At 35.3% G+C, this 15,716-nt stretch overlaps 1 pseudogene; it reads right to left on the bottom strand.

Moving 5' to 3' along the window:
• Positions 1-2,343: 2,343 nt before the first annotated feature.
• The window catches only part of LOC140846040 (olfactory receptor 14A16-like), a 186,812-nt pseudogene continuing 173,439 nt past the window's right edge, over positions 2,344-15,716 (bottom strand).

Raw genomic sequence — 15,716 nt, 5'->3', positions numbered from 1 at the left:
AAAATATCTTTGATGGATAAGTGCACAAATAAAATTATGCACACAGACATCCATGGTATATCATTCAAAGATAAAAAGGAGGAAAGTCTTGCCATTGGTTACCAAATGGGGGAATCCAGAAGGCATTATGCTAAGTGAGGTCAGCCAGACAGAAAGACAAATACTGCATGGCCTCACTTACATGTGGAATATAAAAAAACAAGCAAACAAACAACTTCATATTTACAGATAATATGGTGGTAGCTGCCTCGGGCTTCAGTGAGGGGAAAATGGGCGATGAATGTCAAAAGGTAAAACTTTTTAATTAGAAGGAAAAGTTCAAAGGATCTTATGTACAGCGTGGTGACTATAGTTAATAATATGGTATTCTATATTTAACAGTTGCTTAAAATAAATCTTATAAATTATCACTAACTCTCAATGAGTTAATTATGTGAACTATGTGAGTTGATGATGCATTAACTATCCTCATCTTGGTAATGATTCAACAATATATATACTTACATATAAATATATATATGTATATAAAATTTTCACATTGAATACTTTATTTTTATTTATTATTAGGATATACAATATATTTGTTTCAGATGTACAACATAATGACTCAATAAATATACACAAATACAATTATATTTGTCAATCATCCCACAATAAAAATGTTTTAAAAAGCAAAACCAGTCACATCACAAAATCAAGAACAAAAACAGAGTTAGAGGATTGATACTGCCCAACGTCAGGACTTATTTAGAAGCTACATTAACCATGATAGTGTGGTAATGACGAAAAAGCATAAAATAGGTCAATGCAATAGAATAGAAAGCTCAGAAATAGACCTTTGTAAATATAATCAACTCATATTTGACAAAGGAACAGACTATCTATTCAACTAATAATGTTGCTGGAAAAACTTGGCATGAAAAAACAGTCCAGATACAGACTGTACACACTTTACAGAATTTAATTCTAAATGGATCTTAGACCTGAATGCAAAGCATTTTAGTATAAAACCCTGCTATATAGCCTAAGAGAAAGCATAGATAACCTTAGTTGTATGATGCCATTTTAGATACAAAGGCAGGATTCGTGAAATCAAATGATGGTAACCTGGACTACAGTAAAATTAAAAACTCCTGTTCTGAGAAAGAAAATATCAAGAGAAGGAGAAGACAAGCAACATGCTGGGAGAAATAATTCGTGGAAGACATATAGGATAAAAGACCCTCATTCAAATATGCAAAGAACAAATAAAATTCAACAATAAGGAAACAAACAGTCCCTTTGAAAATTGGGCACTTCACTGATGAAGACAGACAGTTGTCAAATAAAGATTTGAAAAGATTCTCCATATCATATGTCTTCAAGAAAATAAAAATAAAAAGAATGAGATACCACTGCACACAATTTGAATGGCCATTTCCAGATATTAATAGAAATGCTGCCGAGAAGGTGCAGCACCAGGAAGTCGTACATATTAGTTACAAGAATTCAAAATGGTACAGCCATTTGGAAGCCAGTTTTGGTGGGTTTTTTACAAACCATAATATACTTTTATCATGTGGTCCAGCAAACATGTTCCTCGGTATTTACCCAAAGGAGGTGAAAACTTATGTACACAAACGAAAATTCAAAAGAATATCTATAGCAGCTTTATTCTTAGTTGCTAAAACTTGGAATAAGCCAAGGTAGCATTCAGCAGGTGAAAAGATAAATGAGTGTGGTGCATGCAGACAATGGGATATTATTCATAAATAAAAGGAAACGAGCCATCTAGCTATAAAAAGAGATGGAGAAACTTAAATGTCCATTATTAAATAAAAGAAGCAAATTTCAAAATGTTCTTTATTGCATGATTCCAACTATACCACATTCTACAAAAGCCAAAACTATGGAGAATGGAAGAATTCAGTGGCTGCCAGAAGCTGATGGAAGTAAGGGAGAAAAACAGGCAAAGCACAGAAGATTTTGGGGTTAGTAAAATGCTCCGTGTGATGTTATACTCATGAGTAAATGTCGTTCTACATTTATACAACTCACAGAATGGAAAACACTGAGATGGAAACCCTAATGTGAACTATGGATGTTGAGTAATTATGAGATGTCAACGTTACATTCTTGGTTTAAAAGAAGTATGACTCTAGTTAATTATATTGCTCTTGTGGGAGGCTATGCATTTGTGGGTATAAGGGTTATGTGGAAAATCTCTATACCTCACAATCATTTTTGTTACAAACATATAAATCTTCTAAAACGAGTCTTCAAAGGATTTTAAGTAAAAATATTACCAAATAATGGACATACAATTATTGATGATAATTGTTATTTAAATAAAAGCTGGAATACCTAATGATTTTGGGTGAGTAGTCCCTTCAGCAACATTCCCAGAGACTTTTTTATGGCATTATTTCTTTGACTATATATCATGGGATTAAAGGTTGGGGACACCATGGTGTAGAACACAGAAATGACAAGGTCAAAAATGGAAGGAGCCTGTGAAATCGGCCTCAGATAAGTGGAGAAACCAGTGGAGAGAAATAACACAATCACAATCAGACGTGGAAGGCAAGTGGAGAAGGCTTTTGACTGACCTTCTGTTGATGGCATTTTCTTGACAGTGGAGATGATGTAGACGTAGGAAACAATGATGAAAATAAAACAGCAGATATCCAATACCACACTAATGAGGATATAGGTACAATCTCTCTTATTATGTTTTCTGAGCAAGAAATAGCCAATAACTGTGGGATATCACAAAAAAATGATGGACCACGTTAGAACCACAGTAGGATAAGGAGAAGGTACCGGCTGTGTGCATTATGGCGATCAGACCCCCACCCAGCCAGGACACAGCTGTCAACTGAACACGCATATTCACATTCATGACGACCTTGTAGTGCAGGGGGTGACATATGGCAGCATAGCGGTCAAAGCACATTACGGTGAGGAGATTCAGCTCTGCAGTCGCTAAAAACACAAGCAGAAAGACCTGGGCTACACAGCCAGGAAATGAGATGGAGTCACTGTGAGTCAAGGAGTTGGCAATGGATTTGGGGATTGTGAATGTAACTAGGCAGAGATCCAAGAAAGACAAATTCTTCAGGAAAAAGTACATGGGGTGCAGAGACGCTTGTCCAAAGTTATGATCATGATAATGAGGACGTTTTCCATTAGTGCAAAGAAGTATATCAAGGTGAAGAGCACTGAGTGCAACATGTGCATATTTTCATTGGTAGAAAATCCAGTGAGGACAAATTCTGCCACAGCTGTGAGATTTGTTGTGCTTGGAGACATAAATCTGTAATAAAAAAAAAAAAGAGAAATTAAACGTCATTTTCAAGTCCTTCCATATTCAACTTACAACATAGTTCTATATTCATATAGTCATCACACAATCTATTTAATAGAAATATTACTCCTGCCATGTGGCTTGATCACCAACAGTACCTGAATAACACTGCTTTACTGAACCATGTTATACTCAGTGCACATGCACGTGCCATTTTTATTACCCAAATATGTTCTGTGAAAGATGCTGAAGGACTGAAAATTTGAACCGAACTTAACGTAAGTGTCCTGATGAAAAGCACCCTCCCCATATCTACAAATAAATCCTGAGAAACAGACTGATAACTGCTAAATTGTGTCCTAATCTTAATGTCCTTACATCCTATCCCGTGACTAACATTTGTTTCAGCATATCTTCCAATAAATTGAACAGTAAACAATTCTTTAAAAAAATGAATTACAGACCTTCCTCAATCCTATAAACTATTTAACCTATATTCTCTCTACAAAATACTTAATCTGGAGATGTTCTTACATTTAACATTTTAATATAGAGATAGATGTAACTACGTTTTTCACGTTCATAATACTCAAATTATTTATCATAAAAGTAGGTGGTTTTATTCATATATGCATTATTGTTCTATATGACACATACCTTAGGTATCAAATTCTACAGGGTATGATCTAAGATTGTTGGCCTCATATTCATCAATTTATCACTTATTATTATTATTTCCCATTTTATCTGACTTTTTCCCCATATCTAATAAGTTAAAAACTGTTTCTCTATAATCTTTTTTCTTTTTCATGTCTGAACTTCCAGTCCCGCAATGCATGAACTTGCAAGCATGATATTTTCCACGTACACCTATTCTCCATCTGTTTTCCTGTCTCCTTCTATAACTAACATAAGATGAATGCAAATATGTGGTGGGGTAGAAGGGACCATTTATAGCCAGAGGTAATTTCAGTCTTGGTCTGCCGAGTGTAATTTTCCTCTTTTTGCAGTAACACATTGACACGTTTGTACAGATTTTGTTCATCAACCTTCATGCAAATGTGGTAAAATATTAAGCCCTTACTACACAATATTCTATCACACACAGTCTTCTTATTCTAATTCTCTAAAATATTATGTTCCACTTCTCTCCATGGTGCTGGACAATGTGAACATCTTCAGTACATATTGTTGTTAGGTTTGGGAAAGTCATAATATAAAGCAATTTTAATATATTAGTGGAAATAATTCGACATATTTTAATGAAAACAATATTAAGTTTAGAACGTATTCCAGTCAAAGTTGTAAAAATTTGGGGGTGACTTAAAACACATGTTCATAATGATAAAATTAGATTTGATATACATATGGTGATGTCCCTGTTAAAATATTGTAAATGCTTCATTTTGTAAGATCAGTAGCAGCCTCTCAGTGACAGACTAAGAAAAACCCAGGTGTTCATCATGATAAATAGATTTCCATATCTGACCATCACTCCTAATATGATATATTAAATGATTAAGAAATAATGCTTCATAGAGTCGCTGAAGATACAATCTGATTCATATGTCATTAATATTTTAGGGGTTGAAAAATGTAACATGCCTTATTTGAAGACTCAACATTATTTTAATTTTAATTTCATCTTGAGGCTCTTCATTATTCATTCTCTACTTCTCATTAATTGTTATTTCATTTAACATTTTATACACTTTCACCTTAGTATTCTAAATGCTAAATTCAACACTAACAGATAGGAATGTAATACTATAATAAAAGCACTAAAAATCATAATCAGTGGAGCACCTTAAATTCAATAAAAATAATGTTTTCTCCCACTGAAACTCACCTCAAAAAAGCTGACATTGTTAATTGAACAATTTGTGTACCACAGAATAAATTGATCCCTCTAGATATTTTTTAGTGTTCATTACAGTAAAATTAGTACTTTAACTACTGTTACTTTTTGTCAAATATAAAATGAAATTTTAAATCTAGAATACTTTAAATTTAAAATGATTTTTCCAAAAAAATTATTTAATAGTATGCCTCCACATCCTGGTACAAAAAAGTTCCAGTTGTCTATTTAAGCTTTTTTTTAGTGAAATTTACTGCCATCACAAGGACAGAAGGATACACATCTCAACTGAGTAGAGATGATTAGCTTTGTTGGTTCCTCTGAAAAGATGTATGATTCTTAACTCTGGCTTCATCAGTAACTCAGTCAAAAGAAACAGGAGACCTGAAGAGCTTGACCATTTTACCTCTCCTGCTGATCTCTTGTGTGTTTAACCGTAGTCCAAGAGTTGTAATTTATGAAGCTGTTTTATTCCAAAGGGAATGTAGTGTTATTGTTTTCTCCATTAACCTGCTCAGTCAGTATCAGCCTGTACTAAATCTGACTCAATTATTAGTGCGATCAGTGTGCCATATTTTAATTTTGTTAGTGGTTTACATATCTGTGACAGGACTCCAGTTAATCTTGCATCCAATGTTTCAGTCATTTATTGAGTGCCGACTATGGGTCAGACTCAGTAGACTGCAATACATCATTAAAAGCAGTGCAGTGAGTCAAAGTCCTAAGGTGAGCGTGAATATACTGCCTCTCGCCCAGAGATGGAGGACTTGGAGAGAGACTGGAGGAAGAGAATACAGTGCAGTCCCAAAGGGAGGGCCCCTAACACCAGGTCAGTTAAGAGCACAAGCGGGGGTGTGACATGTGAGCTTGACAATCTCCAGGGGAGCAGGGAAACAAGAGACTAGAATATGACTGAACAAAATGATTTCATGATCAGGAATACTGCACTTCATGTGAAGCTGTTAATTTTTACTGTGAGAGGAAAGACACAGGTGGTTTTGAGTAGGAGAGAAGCATGTCATGTTATACTTAACCTTGATCACTCTCTGGTAAGTGTAGATGGTAGGGAAAGTAGACTGGGAGCAGGACTGGATGCAAATACATGGAAAGGAAATATGTCCACAGATTATAAGAATTACTATTGTTAATACACTATAGTACACCAAACCATCTACAGATTCCAATTAATCCCAATCAAAATTATAATGCGTTTTTCACAGAAATTGAAAGCTATCATAAATTAGTATGAAATAAAATAGTACTCTGACTAGCAAAAGCAGCCTTGAAAAGAAGGACAAAGTTAGAAGCACCTCACTCTCTCATTTCAAGCATTCTTATCACAGTAACCAAAATAGTATAGTACTGGCATAACACTAGATAAATAAATCAATGGAACATATTGGCTACCCAGAAATCAGTACACTTATATATATTCTAGTAACATTCATCGAGGGAGCCAAGAAGATGAAATGAAACATGGTATTCTCTTCAATTAACAGTAGTGGGGAAAGTGGATAACTACATGAATAAAAATACAATGGTCCCCAATTTTACAACACTCACAAAAACTAACTCAAGATGGATTAGAGACTTTCACCTAAGATCTGATAACATAACACTCCTAGAAACCAGACCCAAGAGCCGTCTTGACGTTGGTTGTGGCAAAGTTTTTTGAATATGACACCAAAAGCATAAGCATCAAGGCAAAAATAAACAAGTAGGACTACCCTGAACTACAGCGCTTCTGCAGAGCAGAGAAACAGTAAAACAGAAAGCAATTCATGGAAAGGGAAAAAACATTTGCAGACCCTCTACCTGACAAGGAATTAATACCCAAAATACATACATGCAATGTAATAGCAAAAACTAAGCAAAAAAAAAAATAAACAAAAAGTGGTTTAAAAATAGGTATCTGCAACAAAATGCAAATAAAATGAGGTGTCACTTTATGGTCTGTTAGAGGGCTGTTACTGATAAAACAAGACACTAAGTGTTGGCAAGGATGTGTGGAGAAAAGGGAGTCCTTGGTGGGAATGTAAATTGGCACAGCCAGTGTGTAAGACACTGTGGACGTCACTCAAAAAATAAAACTACCATACAATTCACCAATCCCACTTCTACCTGTATACCTGAAAGAAATGCAAATATTTCATTCATTTCAGTACTACACCCATAACCAAGAAAGATGTGGAAACATCTAGATTTGGAAATTCTAAGTGTCCTTCAATGAATGATGGAAAAAGTGTGACTTCATATACATAATATATATATAAATATAAATATGTAATGAAATATTATGCAGTTCTATAAAAGGAAATTTTGCCATTCTCAATAATTTGGATAGACCTTGGAGGCATTATGCTGAGTGAAATAAGTGAGACATACAAAGAATAACACTGTTTTTATTTATATGAGGATTCTAAAGAAGCTGACTCATAGAAATAGAGTATCAAATGTTGATTGTTGGGTCTTGGATGTGGGAGAAATTTTGAGTAGTTGGTCAAATGCAAGAAATTCCAGCTGTAAGACAAATAAAAGCCATTTATCTAATGTACAGCATCATGACTATAATTAACAACACTGTGTATATACTTGGAGGTTATTAAGAAGGTAGGTCATATTATTACTACACACACAAATCATAATTATGTGAGGGGTTAAATGTGTTAACTAACCTTACATTAGGAACAATTTTTCAATACATTTGTGTCTAATTATAACATTGTAACCTTAAATCTACTTCTGTTTTGTTTCAATAATAAATAAATAAATCTAGGGAAAAATAATGTAAGAACAAAAGGAGGCACACTATGACAATTTCACTGCTATTGATAATTATTTTGATCACTCACTTGAGATGCTGGCTTCCAACTTCTCCAGGAGTAATGATCCGTACTAGGTGGCCAGATAACTTGATACTAGACCTCTTGTTAGACTGAAAGTTATCTTTCCATTTTCTAATCCCTTAAGTTGCTTGTATACTACATGCTCTCCTGAAATTCTGTGCAATGTGCTTAGTGGGTTTTTTTTTAAGTCTGTAACACATTTTTAAAGTAAGTTATCATTGATATACACTCTTACGAAGGTTTCACATGAAAAATATTGTGGTTACTACATTCACCCATATTATCAAGTCCCACCCCCATACCCCATTGCAGTCACTGCCCGTCAGTGTAGCAAGATGCCACAGTCACTACTTGTCTTCTCTGTGCTACACTATCTTCCCTGTGACTTCCCCACACACCATGTGTACTAGTCGTAATACCCCTCAATCCCCTTCTCTCTCCCCCTCCACCCACCCTCCCTCTCCCCTCACCTCCCCTTTGGTAACCACTAGTCCCTGCTTGGAGCCTGTAAGTCTGCTGCTGTTTTGTTTCTTCAGTTTCACTTTGTTGTTATACTCCACAAATGAGGGTAATCATTTGGTACTTGTCTTTCTCCACCTGGCTTATTTCACTGAGCATAACACCCTCTAACTCCGTCTATGTTGCTGCAAATGGTAGGATTTGTTTTCATCTCATGGCTGAATAGTATCCCATTGTGTATATGTACCACAACTTCCTTATCCATTCATCTACTGATGGACACTTAGGTTGCTTCCATATCTTGGCTATTGTAAATAGTGCTGTGATAAACATAGGGGTGCATGTGTCTTTTTGAATCTGAGATCTTGTTTTCTTTGTGTAAATTCCTGAGAAGTGGAGTTACTTGGTCATATGGTATTTCTATCTTTAGTTTTTTGAAGAACCTCCATACTGATTGCACCAATTCATATTCCCACCAGCAGTGTAGAAATGTTCCCTTTTTCTCATATCCTCACCTTCAGTTTTAAATGTTTGTAGCAGTGGAAAGTGTGCATATGATGTCAGATACTATATACTTTTGAAATTAGAGCCAAGACAATTTGCTAATGTGCAATGTGCAGTTAAGAAGGGATCCAAAAGAAAAAACAAGTGTCCTTTGCTCTTCAGGAGGCAGGGATCTAGGGGTCCCTGCGCTACGGACATCATGCTTCTCCACACCTCTGGGGAGTCATACAGGAAGGGGACCCCTGAGACCTGACTGTTGTTGGAACACCACTCTGTCTCTCCTGCCTGTACGCACAGCTTCTCCTGGTTAATCTCCCTTTGGATGTATGTCACAACATGGAGCTTTGTAAATCCCTAAATGTATAAACACATGGCTCTGCAAACTCATTTTTCTGCCCCATATCCACTCCTTCAGAAGTGTTAAAAATCTTCCATGCCATATGGAAATTATTAATCAGCAAAATCCCTTAGATTTTAAAACTTTGCTCTGAATATCCATTCAAACATCATCTCCTTAAAGCACCGGGCTTCTCGGGGAATACATCCCACCCTGAAGTCCTCTCAAATAGTGTTGATATTTCTCTGGAAGAAGGACATGCTGCCTAACTGAGGTCAGCAGACATGCTCAGGTAGTCACCATCTCAGGACCTACCTGGGGAAAAGCAGTCCATGCCCTGCCATGATCGCCCACTATGACGGAGCAATGTTGGGGTGAAGGGACACCATGGTAGAAAAATACTGGCTCTGAGCCCTAACTGGATGTTGGTTCATGACCTTGGGAGTTCTCCATATGATATTTAAACTGACCACCACTCACTGGAGGGCAAGGAAAAACTAAAGAATGTGGCAGGCCACTCCATATAGGTAGGCTGCAGGTTTGATAAGCAAAGGAACTTACATGCACTGTTCTTGGGTAGCTGCAAGATGAATACATCTCTGTGCCTTCCCACCAGTATCCTAAAAGTGTACACAGAGTTCTTAATGGGCTTCAGGAATTTATAGGCTCCAGATAGGCTCAATAACACTAATCTGTCATGGCTGTATTCTTGAATAAGCTCCTACAGTGAGAAGGTGGCACAATCTAAGGAGAAGGGAGAGAGAGGAGCCTTCCACTTCCGTGCTTATGCCTCTCCATGACCACCTCCAACACTAGGCAGGGAAACGCTTTGCTGACTCACCTCCTTTCCAATCCTGCTTCTTTCTAATTCTTTTCACTGGTGGTGAGGAATTCTGAAGCATACCGAACTCAATTTAATATCTGTGTCCAGGCAACCCTACCTGCAACACAGAGGGTGTTGCCTTCTTTTTCACCCCCTATATCATTCAGTATAAGGAAGAGCATGTCTGCCTTGCTGTCCTTCACCAGTTCTAGATCCTTCTCCCTCCTTCTTCCAGGGGTGATGAGTTGCTTGAATTTTATGTCATAAGCCTATAATTCCTTCTCAACATTTTTGTTGAGTCATTTACCCTCCAACATTCCCCACCTGGATGGTCATGCCCAGTTTGACTTCTCATTGTCATTATCCTAGAAAAAATGAAAGATGAGGAATGTGGTATATGATTAATGTAATTATTTTCAGAATGATATATTTCAATAACTGAATTTTTATAAGACCAATATAACTTAATGCACATTTAGAATGAAATTCTCCAGTTTCAAAGAAATTAACTTCAGTGATGGTATGATTTCTTTTAATTTATTAGTGCTTCTAATAGGAGCTTTCAATTATGATATGTTTCAGTCTTACTTCTGAATGTAGAATTTTCTCAAAGGGTCATGTACATATTTTTGAAAACTTGAAATTTTTTGCAGAAGAGATTTTACAATTACCCTTACATGCTATACAAAATTGACATATCTTGATTTTAACAGTATTGTGATATCTGTAATATTTTTGGTGTGCCTTTTATAAATAATGGATACATTATATTATATTTTTTATTTACTTTTCTTACCAAAACCATTCTAGCTTCATCATATATTAGATCAAAGATATTTTTATGTATTTAATTTCTAAACTTCAACTTAAAAATCATTCTTTTGAAGATCTTTATTGTGTTCATTTAAGTTTAATTATTAATGTATTTTAAGATAGATATGCAACTTTAAGAGAAAAGGGAGTTCAAATAATAATTGAATCATGTACACAGTCTGGAATATTTTAAAGACATAGCAATTTGGCTAGGATATACACTGTACCTTTGCTATATTATTCTGCGATATGAGAGTTTGGAAGGTTTGAACAAGAAGTGATCTGGATTATTTTTAAAAATTGTTAGTCATCAATAAAACCATGTGATTTTCTTTGGTAGTTTAAATGTATTCAGATTTCCCTCTTTTAAAACAAAAATACTTGGAGTATATTGGAGGAGCAAGTAAAAATATTGGGGGAAAATGATGGCAGTGTGAGAAAAGAAGCAGAAACTTCCCAAAACCACATACAACACAAAAATAGAACAAATACAACTAATCCTGAAAAGCAACCCAAAGATGGCAGAACAGACTTTCTACATCTATGGGAAATAGAAGGCCTCACAGAAAAGGATAATGTAGTGAAGCTGCCCTCCGGCAGGACCCAAATTCCCCAGATTGTAAACATGAGCCACTTTTTCCTGCAGACATCTCCTTGGGCAAGAGAAACAAAAGCAAAAATGAACAAGTGGAACTATATCGAACTAAAATATTTGTGTGCAGCAAAGTACACCATGAGCAGAAAAAAAGGCATCCTACATTATTGGAGAATATATTCATAAATAACTTATCCAATAAGAGTTTAACATCCAAAATACATAATGAGCTCCCTCACAATCTTAACACCCAGAAAACAAATAATCCAAATACAAAATGGGTGGGGAATCTGAACAGACACTTCTCCAAAGTAGAGAATTAGATGGTCCATAGGCACATGAAAAGATGTCCCACATGATTAATTATTAAGGAAATGTAAATTAAAACCACAATGACTTATCACCTCACATGAGTTAGGGTTGCCAATATCCAAAAGACAAGAAACAACAAATGCTGGTGAGGATGCAGAGAAAGGGGAACCCTCCTACACTGCTGATGGGAATACAAACTAGTTCAACCATTGTGGAAAGCAATATGGAGGTTCCTCAAAAAACTAAAAATAGAAATACCATTTGACCTGGGAATTCCACTCCTAGGAATTTACGCAAAGAATACATGTTCTCATATTCAAAAAGACATATGTACCCCTATGTTTATTGCAGCACTATTTACAATAGCCAAGATATGGAAGCAACCTAAGTGTCCATCAGTAGATGGATGGATAAAGAAAATGTGGTACATATACACAATGGAATACTATTCAGCCATAAGAAAGAAACAAATCCCACCTTTTGCAAGAACATGAATGGAGCTACAGGGCATTGTGCTCAGTGAAATAAGCAACAAGGTTAAAAACAAGTACCAAATGATTTCCCTCATTTGTGGAGTATAACAATGAAGCAAACCTGAAGGAACAAAACAGCAGCAGACTCACAGACTCCAAGAAATGACTAGCAGTTACCAAAGGGAAATGGTTGGGGATGGTGGGTGGGGAAGGATGGAGAAGGGGATTAAGGGGTATTATATTTGGCACACAATATAGATAAGTCATGGAGAAAGCAGTATAGGACCGAGAAGATAAGTAGTGACTCTACAGCATCTTGCTCTGCTGATGGACATTTATTCCAATGGGATGGGGAGGACTTGATAATATGAGTGATTGCTGAAATCAGTGTTGCTCACGTGAAACCTTCATCAGACTATATATCAATGATACCTCAATTTAAAAACCAAAAAGAATTCAGGAAAAAATTTCATTTCCTATTAAATCCTTAAACTGATTTAAAATGTAGGATCTATTCTGAACTCTGAATTCTAGTGCATTTGTCTATATGTCTGTCACATATAGTTGACTACTGTACCTTTCTAGGAGGTTTTAAATAAGAAAGTATATTCTCTAATCTTGAATTTTCTTCTAATTTTTCCCTGACTATTCTGGGTCCTTTGAACTTTTACATTAAAACAAATGGAACACAGACATATCCATGGATTAATAATGTTATTGGTTTATCAATTTTTACAAGAAATCCAAGTGGAATTAACTGAATATGTAAATCAATGTGGGAAATGTTGCCATCTTAAAAGCATTATAATTTCTGAATTCAAGAATTTGTGATTTTACCCCTTTTCCCAGTCTTTTTAATTTCTGTCAACAATTTCTTATATTTTTCTGAGTATAAAATTTATACTTGTTTGGTTAAAATTTTTAATTAAAAATTTATAATTTTTCTGTTGTAAATTGAATGGTATTTTTAATTTCATTTTCTAATTTTCATTGGTAGTGAGTATAAATCCCTTTATTTTTTTGTATGTTAATTATGTACTGTGAATGCTTTCTGGATCCCATTTCAAAGATCATGCAATTTTAAAATAGAGATAATTTTACTATTTATTTTAAAAATCAGCACTACAAAAATTGTATATAATGGCTTATCTTAGGCAAAAAATTTGCTGTAACTAATATATTGACATATGAAATGTACACATAAATACACATATATGTATATAAGAGCAATTCCTTCTAATATTGAAAAGTTCTTTAATGTGATTAACATTATATTCAGTAAATATTAACCTTCCCTAAAGATAGCTTGTGCCTTTTGTCTTGAGAACCTGGAAGGTAACTGCTAAGACCTTCCACCTTCCTGTCCTTAAAGCATATTGTTAACATAAAATCCTTAAGACATGCCTGGTCATCTATTCAAATATTTTTATTTATGGCAGGAACTTTGAACCACACAGTAGCATATCCACATATAAAAGATCTACAGGCTAAGGTAAATCACACAGGTAGTTATTCATACCTACATGTCTCACCTGAAATAAATCTTTGGAAACCAAAGCTTTGGTGATCTCACCTTGTTGAAAATATTTCATGTGTACTAATGTTATTTCATAATATAAGCTTTTCATACTATATATTTCATATAAAATATTTCATTTAAGATATTGTTTCTGGGATCATAAGTTATGTAAATTTGTACCTGAAGCACTGCTCGGCTCTTGCCTATGTGTCTCTTCTTTTTAATGGGCTCATTTTAATCTGTATCTTCACATTTTGATAAACGTTAATGAGTATAATGGCTTTTTGGAATTATGTGCATCCTTCCATTGACTAGATGAACCTGAAGGTTATTTTGGGGAGTTGGTGTCAGAAGTAGGATTTCCCTGAACCTCTCTGACTCACTGAAACATGGTCAAAGAATGGTGTAGGCAAAGGAAGGCTGTAAGCGCCACTGTTGATGAAATTTAATGCCTTCATGACCACTTTGTCTCCCATTCCAGCTGACATGTGATCATTTATAGATGTAAAAGTTACAAATAAAATTTAGAAGTTATAGATGCAATCCTATCATACAAAAAAATAAAAATATCAAGAAGCTGTATATTATACAATGCCATGGTTACTGTTGTCTCTAGTAGCTAACATGAAAATAAAGAAGAATGTATACATTAGGATGTTTGGGACCAATCTTGGATGTATCCAGTATGAATTATAGCTTGTAGTCACAAGTCACCACCCAAAGGACTCATCCTGGAAGAGTATAAATATTTAGTTACTTAGAAATGGAATGAATAAATTGATCATTGACTGATTCAAAACAAAGGATTTAAATTAAAGCTTTATTGTAATTACAGGTTGGATGGAATGATAGGAGACTCTGCTTGTCTTCTAACATTGGAAAGTCACAAACAAATCTGCTATATTTACTCCGAAATGAAAGAATTAAAAAATATAAAAGAAAAAGGTATTAATAAGAAACCTGACATCAAATCACTTGGGCAATGATTCTTCAAAAATTTAAGATAATGACTTATGAAAAGGTCACTCTCCCTTGATGAGGCACTGGCTTGGCACCCAAGGTCTTATATACATGGGCAAATTGGCTAAGGGTTGGAGAAAAATCTTTTCTGAAGATGCATGATATGTGATCACAGTTTGCTCTGAATCCAAGACCTTCTAGCGAAATCCTCATGGTGACTGCATTTAGGTGGTGAGAGTGTTGTAATACAATGACTGATAGGATTACGGTGAAAGTGGATGAAATTGGAATATTTGAAAGACTTTATATAAAGTGGTTGTGTTTCCTTTATGTGAGTGTATTACGGAAATGAGCATTTTCAGCTACTGTTGACCAAACATGCTGACTGGGACCCTGTACAACTGCTAGAACCCACCAAGACTGTTATGTGAATGAGTAAGGAAGCTGTTGAAAGAAAAGACCACCATTTTAGTTAATGGAAAGTAAGAAGAAGAGTGTCTAGACAGTTTATTTGGATTTTGGATGGTACAAGTTGTACATCTTTGAATACTGTCAGATACTATCAACAAAACTATACAGAAGAAGGCTACATGTGAGTGTGAAGCAGAACAAAGGTGAACTATACCTCAAAAGCACAATGTTGGCCTTCTTCATTTTGAGGATGGGTCCCTGTGATATACCCACATCTGCAAAACATACTCTGCAGATTGCACCTTATGAAAAATGCATGTGGGCACAAACCAGCAACCATTGGAATATGAACTAGAAAATGTTCATTTAAGGGACAATAACTGGCTGGCCCATGGACTTTGATGAGAAAATCTCTCGATGACTGAAGATCATAAAAACAAATGCTGAAAATTAACATAGTCATAATGTCTAGGGTGATGGTAGAGAAATACGCAGCAGGGCATTTTCCTGGTGAGTTCCA

Source organism: Manis javanica, chromosome 14 (genome assembly GCF_040802235.1).
Source record: "Manis javanica isolate MJ-LG chromosome 14, MJ_LKY, whole genome shotgun sequence".
In the NCBI taxonomy this organism is placed as follows: domain Eukaryota; kingdom Metazoa; phylum Chordata; class Mammalia; order Pholidota; family Manidae; genus Manis; species Manis javanica.
The sequence above is the reverse complement of the archived record's forward strand: the minus strand, read 5'-3'. Positions and strand labels throughout refer to the sequence as shown.